The sequence below is a fragment of the Sus scrofa genome, chromosome 12 (genome assembly GCF_054392235.1).
Source record: "Sus scrofa isolate SSC_HxYL_T2T_F1_AM1 chromosome 12, Sscrofa_HxYL_maternal_Yorkshire_Landrace_v2.0, whole genome shotgun sequence".
Lineage (NCBI taxonomy): Eukaryota > Metazoa > Chordata > Mammalia > Artiodactyla > Suidae > Sus > Sus scrofa.
Window position 1 is genome coordinate 25,898,599 of NC_139394.1, and position 17,246 is coordinate 25,915,844.

General features: G+C 53.7%; 1 long non-coding RNA gene across 1 annotated transcript; it reads left to right on the top strand.

The window, feature by feature from the left end:
- Positions 1-788: 788 nt before the first annotated feature.
- Positions 789-12,452, top strand: LOC146398151 (uncharacterized). The gene is made up of 3 exons (XR_014821195.1): positions 789-872; positions 10,416-10,527; positions 12,335-12,452. It is a non-coding gene; the product is annotated as an uncharacterized LOC146398151 (long non-coding RNA).
- The last annotated feature ends 4,794 nt before the right edge of the window (positions 12,453-17,246 follow it).

Sequence of the window (17,246 nt, forward strand, 5' to 3'; positions counted from 1 at the left end):
CCTTTTTTTCCTGCTGGAGCCCATTGAGCAAAAGATAGGCGGGAGTGGTAGGAGACAAGGTGGGAAGGGTGTGGGGGTGGCCAGACCAGCCTGGGCCTTGGGGATCAAAATAAAGAGTTTAAATTAAAAAAATAATTTAAAGTATAGTTGATTTACAACGTTCTGTCAATTTCTGCTGTCTAGCAAAGTGTCCCAGTCTCTCTCTCTCTCACACACACAATATACATTCTTGTTTTTTTTTGTTTGTTTTTTTTTTTTTCTTTTTTGCCTTTCTAGGGCCGCTCCTGTGGCATATGAAGGTTCCCAGGCTAGGGGTCTAATCAGAGCCGTAGTCGCCGGCCTATGCCAGAGCCACATCAACACGGGATCTGAGCCACGTCTGCGACCTACACCACAGCTTTCGGCAACGCCGGATCCTTAACCCACTGAGCAAGGCCAGGGACCGAACCCGCAACCTCATGGTTCCTAGCCAGATTCGTTTCTGCCGTGCCAAGACGGGAAATCCTTTTCTTTTTTCTTTGCTGGATCTCAAGTCCACAGATTTAGTCATTGAGCTGATACTCCTTAGAGAGAGCTGTAATATCACCATCCTCGTCCATGTCCTTATCATCCAACTATTTTGGGGTCTTTTCTCACACAGAGTGAAAGCCCACCAACATCCATGTCTCATGCGAATTGCCATTCTCTTTACTTCTACTAGAGAAGAATTTGAGTTTCATTCTCAAAGCAATGAGTCTTCGGAGGCTTTCAAGCAAGGGTGTGACCTGCTATGACTCTCATTTCAAAGATTGCTCTGTCTGCTCTGCGGAGAATGAGTGGCAGGGGACAGAGCGGAGCTAGGAATTCATCGAGAGGCTGCCCAAGCCATCCAGGTATGAGATGGTGTGAGCTGGAGGGTGGCCGGCAGTGGAGATAGAGAAAGTGGGAAGGTTTTGCAGGGGCAGCAGACCAGATGGTTTGCTGGGCGAATTGTGAGGATCAAGTGAGAAAAAGACCTCTGCAACGAAGGTGCTAGAATCTCTATATAGAAGTGTTTGGGGAACAGTGGTGTTGTCAGAAGAGGGACCAGGGAACCTGTCTAGAATCTGTGTGCATAGCAAGCCCACTGCTCTTTTTTTTTTTCTTTTTTCTTTGTAGGACCACACCCATGGCATATGGAAGTTCCCACAGCAGTGTGGGATCTGAGCCGCATCCCTGTGACCTACACCACAGCTCGTGGCCACACCAGATCCTCCACCCACTGAACGAGGCCAGGGATTGAACCCACATCCTGAGGGGTACTAGTTGGATTCGTTTCCGCTGCGCCACAACAGGAACTCTTCAAGCCCACTGTTCCTGTCTAGACTGTATTTAACTATATTTATTTGGGCAGGTAAAGAGAGATGCTTAGGGAGATAATGAGGGAGAGGGTTTGCCCCTCCCACCGCCTCTTAACACCAACACAGGCCCCAGGGCCTTTGAATGGAAGTCTCTCACTGGAGCTTCTCAATGGGAAGAGGATGTCCGCCCTCTCCCCCTACCCCATCAAGCTCTACCAGACTCTTTTACTTTTTTTTTGTCTTTTTCTAGGGCTGCACCCACGGCATATGGAGGTTCCCAGGCTAGGAGTCGAATCAGAGCTGCAGCTGCCACCCTACGCCAGAGCCACAGCAATGCAGGATCCAAGCCGCGTCTGCCACCTATACCACAGCTCACCGCAACACTGGATCCTTAACCCACTGAGTAAGGCCAGGGATCGAACCTGCAACCTCATAGTTCCTAGTCGGATTCGTTTAACCACTGAGCCAGGATGAGAACTCCTTATTTACTTTCTTTGTAGCATTTCTCAAAGCGTTGGCAGAGCTCTTGGGTGCTTTTGCTGCACTTTCAAGCCTCCTCTCCATCTCTCCTGCTTCCGGGGGACTTTGGCAGGTTTGATGGAAGCCAAGACCTGTGCAGAGGTCCAGGCTTTTGTGAGGAGCTGGAGGGGGGTCTGCGCCCAGGGAAAGGAGGAAAATGAACGCCTTAGACTTCAAGCTGCAAGAAGCCTCCACCCCAGAAGGTGGTAGTTGCCCCCTACTCCCTCTCGCGCCCTCCCCCAGCTCAGCCAGCTGCTGGAGGGGGAAGCGGGGAAGGAAGAAGGCCTGGTGATTAAGAGCTCCGGTTGTCGGGGCTGGGGCCAAGGGGCACGCCCCCTGGGTGACATTTTCTCGCATTGTGTCCTCAGAACAAAAACGAGTCTTATTTGAGGAGTCGGAGCAGGGCGGGGGCAGGGGGCCGAATGGAATCGTGGCTCCAGGGAACGGCGATTACTCATCAAAGGCCAGGGCAGCCCGCGTCTTTGTGTGCCCTCCGCAGCCCGCCCGTGCCTGGCCACAGGCCCCCAGCCCCAGATCCCCCCCCCCCCTGCCCTGCCCCACAAGAGCCGAGCTGGGGATCGTGTGTGGGGAATGGCTGCTCCACGCACAGTGGGGGGAGGGGGTGACCAAGGCAGGCTTCCTGGAGGAGGGGAGCCTCGAGGAAGAGAATGGTTTGGGGCTAAGAGGAGAAAAAAATGGAGTGCCTCTCTGGTGACAAGGGGGTGAGTGTAGGGAGCAGGCGGGGCGGAACCTCTAAGGTGTCAATTCAGCCTCCGGATGGAGAGTCTTGGAGGGGTCGGGGGAGGGGGCTGCTTCCTGCTAGGAGGGCTATTTTGGGGCCTGAATCAAATCAAATCCGCTGCAGCCCCCAGAGCCCCTAGCAGCTGCGCAGAACAGCTGTCCCGCTGAGGGCTGGAACCTCGCTTCCTGTCCCCCCAGTGGGTGTGGGTTGCAGGGGAAAGGGGAAGAGGATGTGAAGGGCTTTGGGCCCCGAGTCAGAAACCCGGGCAAAGGAGTTGCCGCTGTGGCGCAAAGGGATCACCGGTGTCTCAGGAGCGCTGGGACTCAAGTTCCATCCCCGCCAGGTGCACTGGGTCAAGGCTGAGTTAAGGCTCCTGCCTTGCAGCAAGTGCGGCTGGGATCTGATCCCTGGCCCAGGCACTCCACAGGCCGAGGGGCAGCAAAAAAGGGGGAAAAAAAAACCATCTGGGAGTTCCCGTCGTGGCGCAGTGGTTCACGAATCCTACTAGGAACCATGAGGTTGTGGGTTCCATCCCTGGCCTTGCTCAGTGGGTTAAGGATCCGGCATTGCTGTGAGCTGTGGTGTAGGTTGCAGACACAACTTGGATCTGGTGTGGCTGTGGCTGTGGCGTAGGCCGGCGGCTACAGCTCCAATTAGACCCCTAGCCTGGGAACCTCCATATGCTGAGGGTGTGGTCCTAAAAAGACCAAAAAAAAAAAAAAAAACCCAAAAAACGAAATCAAAAACAAAAAAATCTGGGCCAAAACCTTGTGCCTTTTCTCCTCTTGGGCTGGGCCCGGTTGAGGCTGAGAGTGGCCTCTCCTTCTGTCATTGGTGTGCTTCTGATCACTGGCAGGAAGTCACCCCAGAAGCTCTTCCCTGCACCCTCACCCATCCTTTGAGCCCCACCCAGGTATCTCCCTAGGCCCGGACAATCCTGCCCACCTTCCCTGCTCAACTCCTCCACCAGGAAGCCCTCCTAGTCCCCTCCTGGAGATCCTTGCTGGGATGGACCCTGTCCTCATCTGCTCCCCCCTGTCACCACACTCATCTCCCTGGTTGTCCTGGTCTCTGTTCTGGAGTATGAGTGTGCCAACTGCCCCATCAGACTGCCCGTGCTCAGAGAGGGAGGAGACTTAGCAAGGAGAGGGCAGCAGCCAAGTCTCTCATTAGATTAGAGGTTCCCCAGAGGCTGGAGGCTGGGGACACGTCTCCTTCCCCCAGGGCGCTGTCTCTCCCTTTTTTTTTTTTTTTTTTTTTGTCTTTTGTCTTTTTGTCTTTTGTTGTTGTTGCTATTTCTTGGGCCGCTCCCGCAGCATATGGAGGTTCCCAGGCTAGGGGTCTAATCGGAGCTACAGCCACCGGCCTACGCCAGAGCCACAGCAACGCGGGATCCGAGCCGCGTCTGCAACCTACACCACAGCTCACGGCAACGCCGGATCGTTAACCCACTGAGCAAGGGCAGGGACCGAACCCGCAACCTCATGGTTCCTAGTCGGATTCGTTAACCACTGCGCCACGACGGGAACTCCTGTCTCTCCCATTTGATTCCTTCCTCTAGCTGCGCCTCTAAGCCCTCCACTTGGTGTTGACTTATGGGGCACTGGAGTCTGGGAGATGGTTCTGCTGGAGGGCAGGTGCCTGTTTGGACTCCTGAATGCACTGAGCGGAGCCCGGGCCACGCATGCCCACCAGAACCTAAGACGTGGGTGTGTCAGGGAGCCTCGGAGGAGCACCGACCTCCTCCTCCAGGGAGCCTTCCTGGGACAGGCCTGGAGGAGAACCTCTCTTGCTCTTTGGTCGATGCTGGCTCCACGCCAGTCAGGGTCCACAAGTGTGACCAAGGCTGGGATGTGCCCTGCGGCAGCCCTGTTCCTCAGGTCACAAGCCCATGACAGGGTCCCTTGGTGCCCATCTTGTGTAGAAAGGGCCCCATTGTCCCCCGGGGCATAGCTGAGGGGTGAGTTCAGAGCCCAGAGATGTAGACCACTGGGCTCGTCACCGGCTTTCTGACCACAGCAGGCGGGAGTCCAGGAGAATGGCTGGGCTGCTTGGTGGGGAAAGGGGCTGGCACACACGCCAGTGCCCAGACACTGCCTTCCTCACTCATCCAGGCCCCCGTTCATTCCCGAGGCTCCCCAACACACACACACACACACACACACACACACACACACACACACACACACACACACACACACCTGCCCTCAGGACAGCCCAGAAGAACTGATGACAGCCCCTCCTCTCCTCTTTCCACATTCCTGCCAGCACATGCTCTATTCTTTCCTCCCGGAAGGTATCCAGGCAGACTCTCCCCACCTTCCGGGGGACTCCAGACATAGCGACAACAAGGGGAAGTGGGACGGTGGCACCTGTCCCTGGGGGTAGCGGCAGCCCCTGGAGCCCCACCCACACTGGGTTGAGACCCTGGGTGCTTTGATCTCCCCTCTGGGCTGCGCTTGGGAAGGGGGCTGCCAAGACTCACAGAGATGCACAGACCAGGTCTCTTGGCCGGGTCTGCATATCCCAAAGCTTGTTTGCAGATCTGAGCCCTCATCTCCAGAGCTCCCTCCCCTAATGAAATCTCCCCCCCCTCCCCACTGAACACCTCGCTTCGTGGAACCTCGCCTCCTTGCACTGAATTCTCTTTCCTTAGTGAATTCCTCCCCCCACCTCTCATCGGAGTCCCCCTTTCCGGGAGAGTCATATCCTTTCCTTCTAATCTCTGTGGACCCCAGCAGGTCTGGTCTGTAATACACACCCAATAGATGGTGGCCGAGACAGTGGCACTGATCTGCTCAGGGCCCACCCCCACCCCACCCCCCACAGGGCACCCATCACCCCAACCACAGGCCCAGCCTCTGAAGGCTCTGCTGGGTCTGTAAGGGGGATGGATTTGGGACCAGCCATTTTAGCAGGTTAGGCCTCCTGGCTCAGCAGGGCCCCCCAGGCTTCAAGCAGACCGGGGACTGAAGGGCAGTGCATGGCCACAGGGTAGGTTGAACTTGATTTTGGCTCAGATCTGTATGATGTGGGGTTCAGGCTTCTTCCTGAAGCCTCCTTGCAGGACCATTCACAGATCACTCATGAAAGTCTTTTTTGCCTTTCCCAGGACCTCTCCCACGGCATATGGAGGTTCCCAGGCTAGGGGTCCAATTGGAGCTGTAGCCACCAGCCTACGCCAGAGCCACAGCAACGCGGGATCTGGGCTGCATCTGCAGCCTACACCACAGCTCATGGCCACGCTGGATCCTTAACCCACTGAGCGAGGCTAGGGATCGAACCTGCAACCTCATGGTTCCTAGTCGGATTCGTTAACCACTGAGCCAGGATGGGAACGCCGAAAGTGAGCTTCTTAAAGTGAGAGGGGCTCATTCCTTTTTCCCACCGTCTCCACCCAGAGAGGGCTGGAGCAGCCTGGCTTTGGGAGTCATTCTATCTGTCAGGTCTCAGTCCTGCCTGCAGTCGTGGAGGCCCCACCCTACGTGAAGCAGGGACAGCGGGCTGTGCACTTCAGGGAGGATGGAGGCTGAGACCCAGGGAGCCAGAGGCAAAGACTGGGAGCCAGAGAGGTAAGCAGGAGAGACAGGGGGGCCAGAGGGAGGAGGAAAGAAGGGAAGAGAAAATGAGCAGCAGAGGAGGGGGCTAAAGGACACTGAGAGGTTGGCAAAGTGCTGAGCCAAGAGATGGAAGGAAGGAAGCTATCCGCCTCCCTCCCGCCCTCCCTCCTCCAGCCAGGCCACGCCAGGCACAGCTCCAGACACAAATGCAGCCTATTGGGCAGAGGCCCCAGACTGCTGCAGGGTCCTTCTGGGCTTACCTGGCTGAGGGTGTCAAAGCACCCATCACTGATCGCCCCCATGCCACCTAGAAACACAGGCTGTGAGCCCCGCTGGGAAGAGGATTCTGGGACTCAAAAAGAAGGCAGAGTTCCCATCGTGGTGCAGCAGAAATGAATCCGACTAGGAACCAGGAGGTTGCAGGTTCGATCCCTGGCCTCGCTCAGTGGGTTAAGGATCTGGCATTGCCATGAGCTGTGGTGCAGGTCGCAGACGCGGCTCAGATCTGGCATTGCTGTGGCTGTGGTGTGGGTTGGTGGCTACAGCTCTGATTTGATCCCTAGTCTGGGAACCTCCATATGCTGCGGGTGCGGCCCTAAAAAAAGACAAAAAAAAAAAAAAAGAAGAAGAAGGCAAATCTGCCCACATCCCCCCTCAGAGGCTCGACTCCTCTGTTGCAGGAAACCCTCTCTCCATCATAGGACTGGGCTGACCACTAGGAGGCCAGGCCCGCTGGCAGGAACAGAGACACCCCCCAACCCCCCACCTTCCACTGTGCCTCGCCAGTGACTATTTGCTGACTGTCTCTTTCATGTCGCTAATCGCCCGGCCCCATCTAATTGGTAATTAGCCTTGAGAGCCCAGCCTGTGCTTGGCTAATTGCTGTTTGTCTCACCCTCATCTCCGGCGGCGGAGCCGTGCCAAGGCTGCTGCCTGGGCTCTATCTGGGCTGCTGGCATCCATGCCAGGCCCTGTGGGGGTTTCTGCAGCCCCACCCTGCTCTGTTTTAAGGGGGCTGGAGGGTAGAGTACCTCTCAGCAGCCATCTCAGCCCTGCAAATGAGTGTCCCCAACAATCCCGGACGGCTGCAGAGTGTGGCCTCAGCCTTCAACAGCGTTCCATGCCCCGTTCTAGAAGGAGACAGCCTCGAGGGAACCATGGTTCCTGCTGAGGAACAGGGTCTGGGAGGGCTCCAGAAAGGATGAGATGTCTGAGATGGGCCTTGAAGCATGTCTAGGGTTTAACCATCAGAGACGGGGAGGAGGACATTCCAGGGAGAGGGGAAGACAGGGCTGCTTGGAAAAGAAGGGCCGAGGCAGGGCTGTTCAGGGATCTGGAGGTGGTTGGCCCAGTGGGCCTGGAGGGTCTGGCCTGTGGGTGGTGGGAGAGGAAGCTGGGAAGGCAGGCTGAGGCCAGATTGTGGAGGACTGGCTTTGGGTGTCAGTGGGATCGCATCCTCTGGCCAGTGGGAGCCATGGAGGGTTTTAGAGCTGAGGGGAGGCATGATCAGATCTGCTGTGGGGCCATGGGGAGGATGGGGTTTGAGGAGGAGAGACCAGGTCAGGGAGAGCCCTTAGGTGGCTGCTGATTTGGTGTTGGAGGTAGAGAGGAGGGAGGAGTGGGAAAATTGTTTTCGAAGCATCCACAGGATTTGCTGACCGATTAGAAGCAGGAGTCATCCATGGGGATTGGGTGCTAAGGGTGGAAGCCACCAAGGGTCACCCCCTCCCTCGACAGCCTTGTTGGGGAGCAGGGCAAGGGGCATCCCACATGTTTTTTCTGTAGCCTGGGGATCCTTTTTTTTTTTTTTTTGGTTGTCTTTTAGGGCCATACCCGCGGCATATGGAGGTTCCCAGGCTAGGGGTCGAATCAGAGCCTTCCTACAGCACAGCCACAGCAAAGCAGGATCCGAGTCTCGTCTGCGACCTACACCATAGCTCAGGGCAACACCAGATGCTTAGCCCCCTGAGCAGGGCCAGGGATCGAATCTGAGTCCTGTCCTCATGGATCCTAGTCGGGTTTGTTACCACTGAGCCATGACGGGAACTCCGGGGATCCCTTTATGAGAACTAACCCTTCTGGTCTCTCTCTCTCTCTTTTTTTTTTTTTTTTTTTTTTTTGGTCTTTTTGCCATTTCTTGGGCCGCTCCCGCAGCACATGGAGGTTCCCAGGCTAGGGGTCTAATTGGAGCTGTAGCTGCCAGCCTATGCCAGAGCCACAGCAACCCAGGATCTGAGCCACGTCTGCAACCTACACCACAGCCCACGGCAACACCGGATCCTTAACCCACTGAGCAAGGGCAGAGATCGAACCCACAACCTCATGGTTCCTAGTCGGATTCGTTAACCACGACGGGAACTCCGGGGATCCCTTTTTGAGAACTAACCCTTCTGGTCTCTTGAGAGGAGGTCTGTCAGGGAGCCGTTGCCATTGTCACAAGACACTGGCTGGACCGTTACCGTGGGCCCATCACTGAGCGCCCATTCCTGAGAACTTTCCTTGCACAGATGCAGCTCAGATTCCGAGTTGCTGCGGCTGTGATGTAGGCCGGCAGTTGCAGCTCTAATTCGACCCCTCGCCTAGGAACTTCCATATGCTGCAGGTGTGGCCCTAAAAAGAAAAGAAAAAAGATCAAGGAGTAACAAAATAGGCATGCTATTTAGGAAATTGGAGATAAATATCTAAAACCGACCAAAACTGTTAAAAATGGTTACTTCTCAAGAAGGGGGATGAGGGGGAGTTACTTCCTAAAGTGAGAAATGGGGTAGTTTGAAGAGCGGGGACTGGTTTTTTCCTTTCTTCCTTCCTTCCTTCCTTCCTTCCTTCCTTCCTTCCTTCCTTCCTTCCTTCCTTCCTTCCTTCCTTCCTTCCTTCCTTTCTTTCTTTCTTTCTTTCTTTCTTTCTTTCTTTCTTTCTTTCTTTCTTTCTTTCTTTCTTTCTTTCTTACAAAAGCACTGTAGAATAAATTGACACTTTACTTATGTGCATATATAACTTGATCAAAATAAAAGCTATTCAAAAATCCTTAAAAAAAAAAAAAAGAGCGGAAACTTACCTAGTTTCAGACTCAAAAGTATCCTAGCTGGGAGCCACTATTATTAATTGCATTTTTCAGAACCAAAACTGGGAGAGATTAAATCACTTGCCAAGGACACACAGCTAGGAAATGACCGAGGCTGGATGTACACTCAGGTCTAAGTCCTCGGCCAGAACTTTAAATGTATTCTTAGGTTGCTTCCTACCCTCCTGTGATAACTACGCTAGGCTAAGGGTTGTTTCACTTATTGACTTATTTTCATCAAAATGGCACCAACCAGCTTGTTCCCCACCCCCAACTGGAATTGCCTTTTTATTTAACTCTGTCCAAATCCTATTCAACTTTTTTTTTTTTTTTTTTTTGGTCTTTTTTAGGGCTGCACCTGCAGCACATGGAGGTTCCCAGGCTAGGAATCTAATCAAAGCTATAGCTGCCAGCCGACATCACAGCCATAGCAATGCCAGATCTGAGCCACGTCTGTGACCTACACCACAGCTCATGGCAATGCCAGATCCTTAACCCGCTGAGTAGGGCCAGGGATCGAACCTGCATCCTCATGGATACTAGTCAGGTTTGTGACTGCTGAGCCATGACAGGAACGCCCCTATTCATCTTTTTAAGACCAGGACATAAGCCTGCCTCCTCCAGGAAGCCATCTGGGATTTTGTAAGCCTCCCTCCACACCCTGGAGAGAATCTCTCAGGTGTGGACTTGATTTTGAACCTCATGGTGGCACTTCCTCTGCCCTTCCCCTTGTCCTGGAGCCCCCTGTGTAGGGAAGGCCTGCCCGGCAGGAGGCGCCACATGTGTTGTCCACATTGCCCTGGACCACTTGGGTCTTTCATCCCCACTGAAAAGCAAGAGTCCTGGATCCCTTGGTCACTTTTGCCCTCCACCCGCAATGCCACCGCAGCCTGACATTGGTCAGTGCCTGCTTGCCAGCTGTGGGCTGAGTGATGCTCTCCTGCCCAAATAGAGGCAGCTCCTCTCTATTGGATTCAAGGGGCTCCTGGTTGTCCCCCAAAGTCAAGTTCACCCCTCACAGCCACTAGCTCTGCCTCTGTCCTGTAGAGCCAGAGGCCTGAGCTGGCAGCTCTACGCTTGGCTCCGAGCAGGAGTTTCCCCCAAGTGTGGGGGGATTTCTAGGAAGATGGCTTGGAAAGGCCCACATGTGGTCAGATGCGTGAGTTCTGGTGTTTCATCAAAACCATCAGTGACAATTTGTGCTTTCCTTTCAGGGCCCCTATTTCCTCCAGCCGTGCTGGCCTTGAGCCCCGAAATGATGCACTTTCCTTTCCAATCAGCCTGGAGAAGCCTTGGGTAGAAGCTGGTGGAGGTAAAGGCAGACAGGTGAGCAGATGAGCTGATGGTCCTTTGCCCCTTGAGTGGGTCCCAGCCTGAAGCAATCAAAGGGCCGTGGAGACCCCACTGAGCACAGGATGCTGGGAGGAGATTTATTTATTTATTTATTTTAAAATCTTTTTAGGGCCGCATTCACAGCATATGGAGCTTCCCAGGCTAGGGGCTGAATCAGAGCTGTAGCCACTGACCTATGCCACAGCCACAGCAACATAGGATCTGAGCCGTGTCTGCGACCTACACCACAGCTCACGGCAACGCTGGATCCTTAATCCACTGAGCGAGGCCAGGGATCGAACCTGCATCCTCATGGATGCCAGTCAGATTCGTTTCTGCTGAGTCACAATGGGAACTCCTTTATTTACTTATTTATTTATTGGTTTTGTTTGTTTGTTTTAGGGCCACACCCACGGCATATGGAGGTTCCCAGGCTAGGGGTTGAATCGGAGCTGTAGCCACTGACCTATGCCACAGCCACAGCAACATAGGATCTGAGCTGTGTCTGTGACCTACACCACAGCTTGTGGCAACGCAGGATCCTTAACCCACTGAGCGAGGCCAGGGATCAAACCTGCAACCTCATGGATACCAGTCAGAGTCATTTCTGCTGTGCCACAATGGGAGCTCGCTGGGAGAATTAGAACAGAGTGTTTAGCTGTGATCTGGAGACTTGAGGGACCCTTGGAGGTGCCTCGGGCACTTCCCTGGACCATGAGCGGGCATCATGTATCTTAGTCTCCCCCACAAGTGTCTTTCTGTCCATGGTTCCCACAGTCGTTGCGGATGTGTGGCTAAGCTGCTGGGTTCAGCCAGCTCTGAACCAGGTAACCTCAGGCAGTCTCTTAACAACTCTGGGCCTCGTCCCTCCCTCACCTGCGATACGGGGACGACAATGACAGTCACAGTGACTTCAAGGTGGGCTGTGATAGTTGCGAAACCTGCAGCAGGTGGCCTGGCCCTCCGTCGGGCTTTACAACATTAGCTTGGATTATTTTAACCATCTGCTTGGATTTTTGTTTGTTTTTTTTAATCCTCTCTAGCCTGTCTGCCAGGCTTAGGGAACAGCCTGGCACAAGGCCGGCAAAGGCAGACGATGCCCACCCCACCCCCACCCCCTGGCACTGTCTCACTTCTGGGAACCCTTCTTCCCGGCTGGGCCAGGGCTCAGAGAAGAATCGGAGAAGATCCAGGTGTCCCGTGGCCTGGTCCTTCCGGGAGGCCCCTCGGCCTTCCCACCTCTGAGAACATTAGGCCTTTGAGACGTGCCCCCAGCCTGCCCCCAACCCTCCACCCCCGGCCTGACAATGGGGGCTTCAGAGGGGACGGGTGGCAGGACACAGTCCCCTCTGTGAACCAGAGCTGACCGCCAAGCTGGTGCGCCTTGGAGACACATTCCTCACGGGGCAGGGAAGGATGCAGGGAGGGGGCTGGGCACTGGCCCCTCGGCCTGCCCCTGACCCGAGGGGGGGCTTGGACAAAGGTCCCCTCTTCCTGCTCCCTGTCCTCTTGGTGCCCATCCAGGAAATGTGCCACCAGGGCCACAAAGGAAGGCCTCAGGCCAGGATGGGGTCGGGGTCACCTCCAGGTTTGAACATAGCACCCCCAGTGCCCCAGGGACAGGGGCAGGTAGAGGCCGGAGAGGAAGCCATCCAGGGGACAGTCTGGTGGAGCAGGTCATGGGCCCCCGGGGCACCCAGGCCACCTTCTCTGCATCCTCCATCCTCAGCCCTCTGGACCATCTCTCGGATGACATCTCCATCATTGTCATTGGACATCTCCATCATTGTCCTTCTCTCAGGTCTTCCTGGATTAATCCGGGCAGGGGAATGGCTTCACTCAGCTCCACTCAGTGTGAGGAAAGGAGTTCCACCCAAGGGGGACAGCCCTCTCCCCTCATCAAGATCAGTGTCCAAGGCCACTGCCCTTACCTCTGGCAGGATGAAGGGACGTCTGAACCAGGAAGTCCGCCTTCCCCTAGCAGCCCTGTCTCCCCTCGGGCACAGCTCAGCAGTTCACATTAACTGAGCCATCCCTATGGGTCAGGCCTTTACAGCATTGCCTCTCATAGCCTAGGAGGTGGGTACCCGTGACGGTCCCCAAGAGATGAAGTCACCTGTCTGAGGTCATGCAGGTACTACCGTGACAGTCCCCAAGAGATGAAGTCACCTGTCTGAGGTCATGCAGGTACTACCATGACGGTCCCCAAGAGATGAAGTCACCTGTCTGAGGTCATGCAGGTAGCAGAGCCAGGATTTGGATCCAAGCCATATAACCCTCAGGATTCATTCAAGTGGAGAAAAAGCACAGGGATGACAGGCCAGCCGTGCCAGGACCAGTGGATACTGGTCTCCTCCAAAGGATTCTTGCTGATAAAGGTAACAGGGAGGATAGTGAGAGGAGCTTGGTACCAGGGATAAAGAAGGTGTTGATGAGGAGGTTAGATCTCTAGGAAGTGCCTACGTGGAGATCATTCTGTTGTGTATTCAGAGTCCTTCATTCATCTAAGCAGCTCCATAGAGGGCAGCGGTAAAGAGCTCGAGTGCTGGAGACTGACGGACTGAGTCCAAATCCCAGCTCTGCCATGATTCTCTGTGTGACTTTGGCAAGTTGCTTCGCCTCTCTGAACCTCAGATCCCGCATCGATAAAGTGCAGATGCTAAAAGGACTTATTTTGTAGGGTTGTTGTGAATAATACATGATATAATTCATAGGAAGTGGTTTGTACTGTGCCTAGTACTGAATGAACACTCAATAAATGTTAGCAATTGTTACTGTTACTTCTGCTCCTTGCCAGGTGCTGGGCTAAGATGCCAGAGTTACAAAGATGAATGGGACTGCTTCTTCCCTTAAAGAGACTGGTGGAAGAGAGAGAGAGAGAGAGGGATAGAAAATGGAACAGGTGCTGGGAGAAAAGTCTGTACAAACAGCCGCTTACGAGGCCTGGACGATGAAGGAGGGCTTCCCGGGGGAGGTGACCTTATCTGGGACTTGAAGGATAAACAGGAACCTGTCAGGGAGATAAGCAAAGAAGAGATAAAAGCCATTCCAGCCGGCGCACTGCGAATACAAAGTGCTCTTGTGCAAAGGAAGTGTCACGAGGGGAGCAGTGTGTGTTTTGCAGGCAGGAGGAACTGGGTCTGGCTCCAGTGTTAGGTGTGGCATAGGTTAGCGGCAGGAGGCAGGGTCCTTCAGATCCAGCGGGGCCTTGCTGCTCCTCCCAAGATTTTGCCTTTTGTCTTACAGACAAAGGTAACCTGTGAAGGGTTTTCAGTAAGGGCAAGACATGAATTACATACAAGACAGGATTAGGAGTTCCCGTCGTGGCTCAGTGGTCCACAAATCTGACTAGGAACCATGAGGTTGCGGGTTGGATCCCTGACCTCGATCAGTGGGTTAAAGATCCGGTGTTGCCGTGAGCCGTGGTGTAGGTCGCAGATGCGGCTCGGATCCCGCATTGCTGTGCCTGTGGCGTAGGCCAGTGGCTACAGCTCCTATTAGACCCCTAGCCTGGGAGCCTCCATATAGAAAAGAGAAAAAGGACAGTAGAGTAGATCCTGAGACTCGAGGTTGGATGTAAGAATTTGTGATGATTGGGGGGCCTTGGGATTTCTTTGGGGAAATGAAATCCCCAAAGGGGAAATATGGGAGCCTTTGGCTGATGCTGAAGGAACAAGTGGATGGTTCTTGGATGGAAATAAGAGTCAAGACACATTTCTGGGGCTCTCTGAGCACGGCCTGTGTGTCGCGGAGATCCTGCCTGCCTTAAGGAGTATAGTGCGTGCATGTGTGCATGTGTCTGTCTGTCTGCGTGTGCGCGCCTGTAGGAGTGTGAAGACACACGAGAGAATGAAGGAAGGACCTAGATGCCATTCTGGGTCCTGATTTGGACCTAGGAGAGCTGGCCCTTCCTAAGAAATCAGAATTCCTCTCCTAAGGATAAAGCAGAGATGGGGGGAAAGTGAGCACTAAACCTCTTGCTGCGCCAGCCTGACTGAAACCCTTGGCTCCTCAAACAACATAGAAGCATTGGGTTTGGAGTCTTGCCCACTTACGGTGGAAGATTCTAGAAGACTGACTCTCAAGCTTCAGCCCATTTTTTTTTAGAATTCCCTGGGGATCTTGTTACAATGCAGATTCTGATTCAACAGGCTGGGGTGGGACCTAAAAATCTGCCTTTCTAACCAGGCTCCCCTTCCCCCTGATGCTGATGCTGGCCGGTCCAGAAGGATGGCTCACTGGCTCACTTTCCTACTGTACATTTCCAGTCGCCTAGGGAGATTTTAAAAAAAAATCATTATTATTACTTTTGTTGTTTAGGGCTGTGCCTGCGGCATATGGAGGTTCCCAGGCTAGGGGTCGAATTGGAGCTGCAGCTGCTGGCCTACACCACAGCCACAATAACGAAGGATCTGAGTCATGCCTGTGACCTACACATCAGCTTATGGCAACGCAGGGTCCTTAACCCACTGAGTGAGGCCAGGGATTGAACCTGCATCCTCATGGATACTAGTTGGATTTATTTCCTCTGGGCCACAACGGGAAGCTGATCCCTCGGCATATGGAGGTTCCCAGGCTAGGGGTCGAATTGGAGCTGCAGTGCCAACCAATACCACAGCCATAGCAATACAGGATCCGAGCCGCATCTGCAACCTACACCACAGCTCATGGCAACGCCGGATCCTTAACCCACTGAGCGAGGCCAGGGATGGAACCCTCGACCTCATGGTTCCTAGTCGGATTCGTTAATCACTGAGCTACGACGGGAACTCCCACCTGGGGAGATTTTTAAAAGAATAAAAGGAGGCCAGGAACTCACCCCGGACCAATTAAATCAGACTTTTGAGGGGAAGCGCCTGGGCACTCATGGTTTTAAAGCTCCCTTGGTGATTCTGAGGCACAGTGAGGACACGAGAGGAAAACTGCTCCAGAACATGCCTGTTCAGGCTGGAGCAGGGGGTTCAGAACTCCCTTCCCGGGGGAAAGACTAGAAATAGAAGGCAAGTCACACAAAGTCTTAGCCCGTGCCCTGTGAACAGCATTCCTGGTAACTCCACAAGGGCAGCGGAGGGGTATCCATATCGGGAAGGGGAAGGGGCAGGAAGGGCAGCCCCCTCTCAACGCTTGGAAAGTGGCTTTGTCCAGTGTTTGAGGCACGAGGCTAAATATAGCCTGGGCTGGGGGCTGAATTCAGGCCATTGAGGGAACAGGCCTCTTGGCTGCCCTGCCTCAGGCCTGGGCCACAGAAAGCTGGAGAAGGAGAAGCTGGGCAAAAGGGGTGGTATCGTGTGTGTGTGTGTGTGTGTGTGTTGGGGGCGGGGAGTTGGAAGGGGAAATCCAGGCTAGATCAACGTCAAAAATGAAGGTGCAGTAATGAACCTGACTAGGATCCATGAGGACTGGAGTTCAATCCCTGGCCTCATTCAGTGGGTTAGGGATCTGTCGTTGCCCTGAGCTCTGATCCTGAGTTGCTGTGGCTGTGGCTGTGGCCAGCAGCTATAGCTCTGATGCGACCCCTAGCCTGGGAACCGCCATGTGCTGCAGATGAGGCCCTAAAAAGACAAAAAAAAAAAAAAAAAAAAAAGAAAGAAAAGAAAAGAAAAGAAGGTGAAATGTTGGGGGGGAAAAAGGAGGCAGATTCCTCACCTTGTGCTATTGGACTGAATTGTGTTCCATCTAGAAATTCATATGCTGAAGCCCTAACCCCTGATGTCGTGGTATTTGGAGATTACTTATATAAGGAGGTAATTAAGGGTATATGAGGTCATAAGGGTGGGGCCCTGATCTGATAGGATTAGTGTCCTTATAAACAGAAACATCAGAGGGGTTCCTGCTATGGTGCAAGGCAACATCTTTGCAGGTTGCCGGTTTGATCCCCACCCAGCACAGTGGGTTAAGGGATTTGGTGTTGCCGCAGCTTCAGCCTATGCTGGCTAGGTCACAGCTGTGGGTCGGATCTGACCCCTGGTCCAGGAACTCCATATGGTGTGGGGGCAGCCGAAAAAAACAGACATCAGAGAATCAGTCACTTTTCTGGCATCCTGCTTGCATGCAGCAAAGGAAAGCCATCCATGAGTCTAGAAGAGAGGTCTCATCAGAAACCAGGATGGCTGGGACCTTGATCTTGGATGGTTAGCCTCCAGAACTGTGATGCAATAAATTACTGTTGAGTAAGCCTCGTAGTCTATGGTATTTTGTTCTGGTGGCTGGTGCTAGGACATCTTGGAAGCATAACCTACCTGCCTATTCCTCTTACCAAGCTTTCATCCATTTCTCCCAGAATCAATTTCCCTTCCAGAAACCTATTCAAAGAGGAAGGAATCCTTCACTTCCATAAAGGAGGCTTACTCGGAGTTCCCATTGTGGCGCAGCAGTTAAAGAATCTGACTAGGAACCATGAGGTTGTGGGTTCAATCCCTGGCCTCGCTCAGTGGGTTAAGGATCTGGCATTGCCATGAGCTGTAGTGTGGGTCGCAGACACAGCTCGGATCCCACATTGCTGTGGCTCTGGTGTAGGTTGGCGGCTACAGCTCCGATTAGACCCCATAGCCTGAGAACCTCCATATACCGAGGGAGTGGCTTAAGAAAAGGCAAAAAGACAAAAAAAAAAGAAGAAGAAGAAGAAGAAGAAAAAGGAGGCTTACTCTAGTCTCCTACCCATCACCACAGGAGGAAGTTCTTCCTGCAATCTAGCCACAATCTCTACAGCTGCA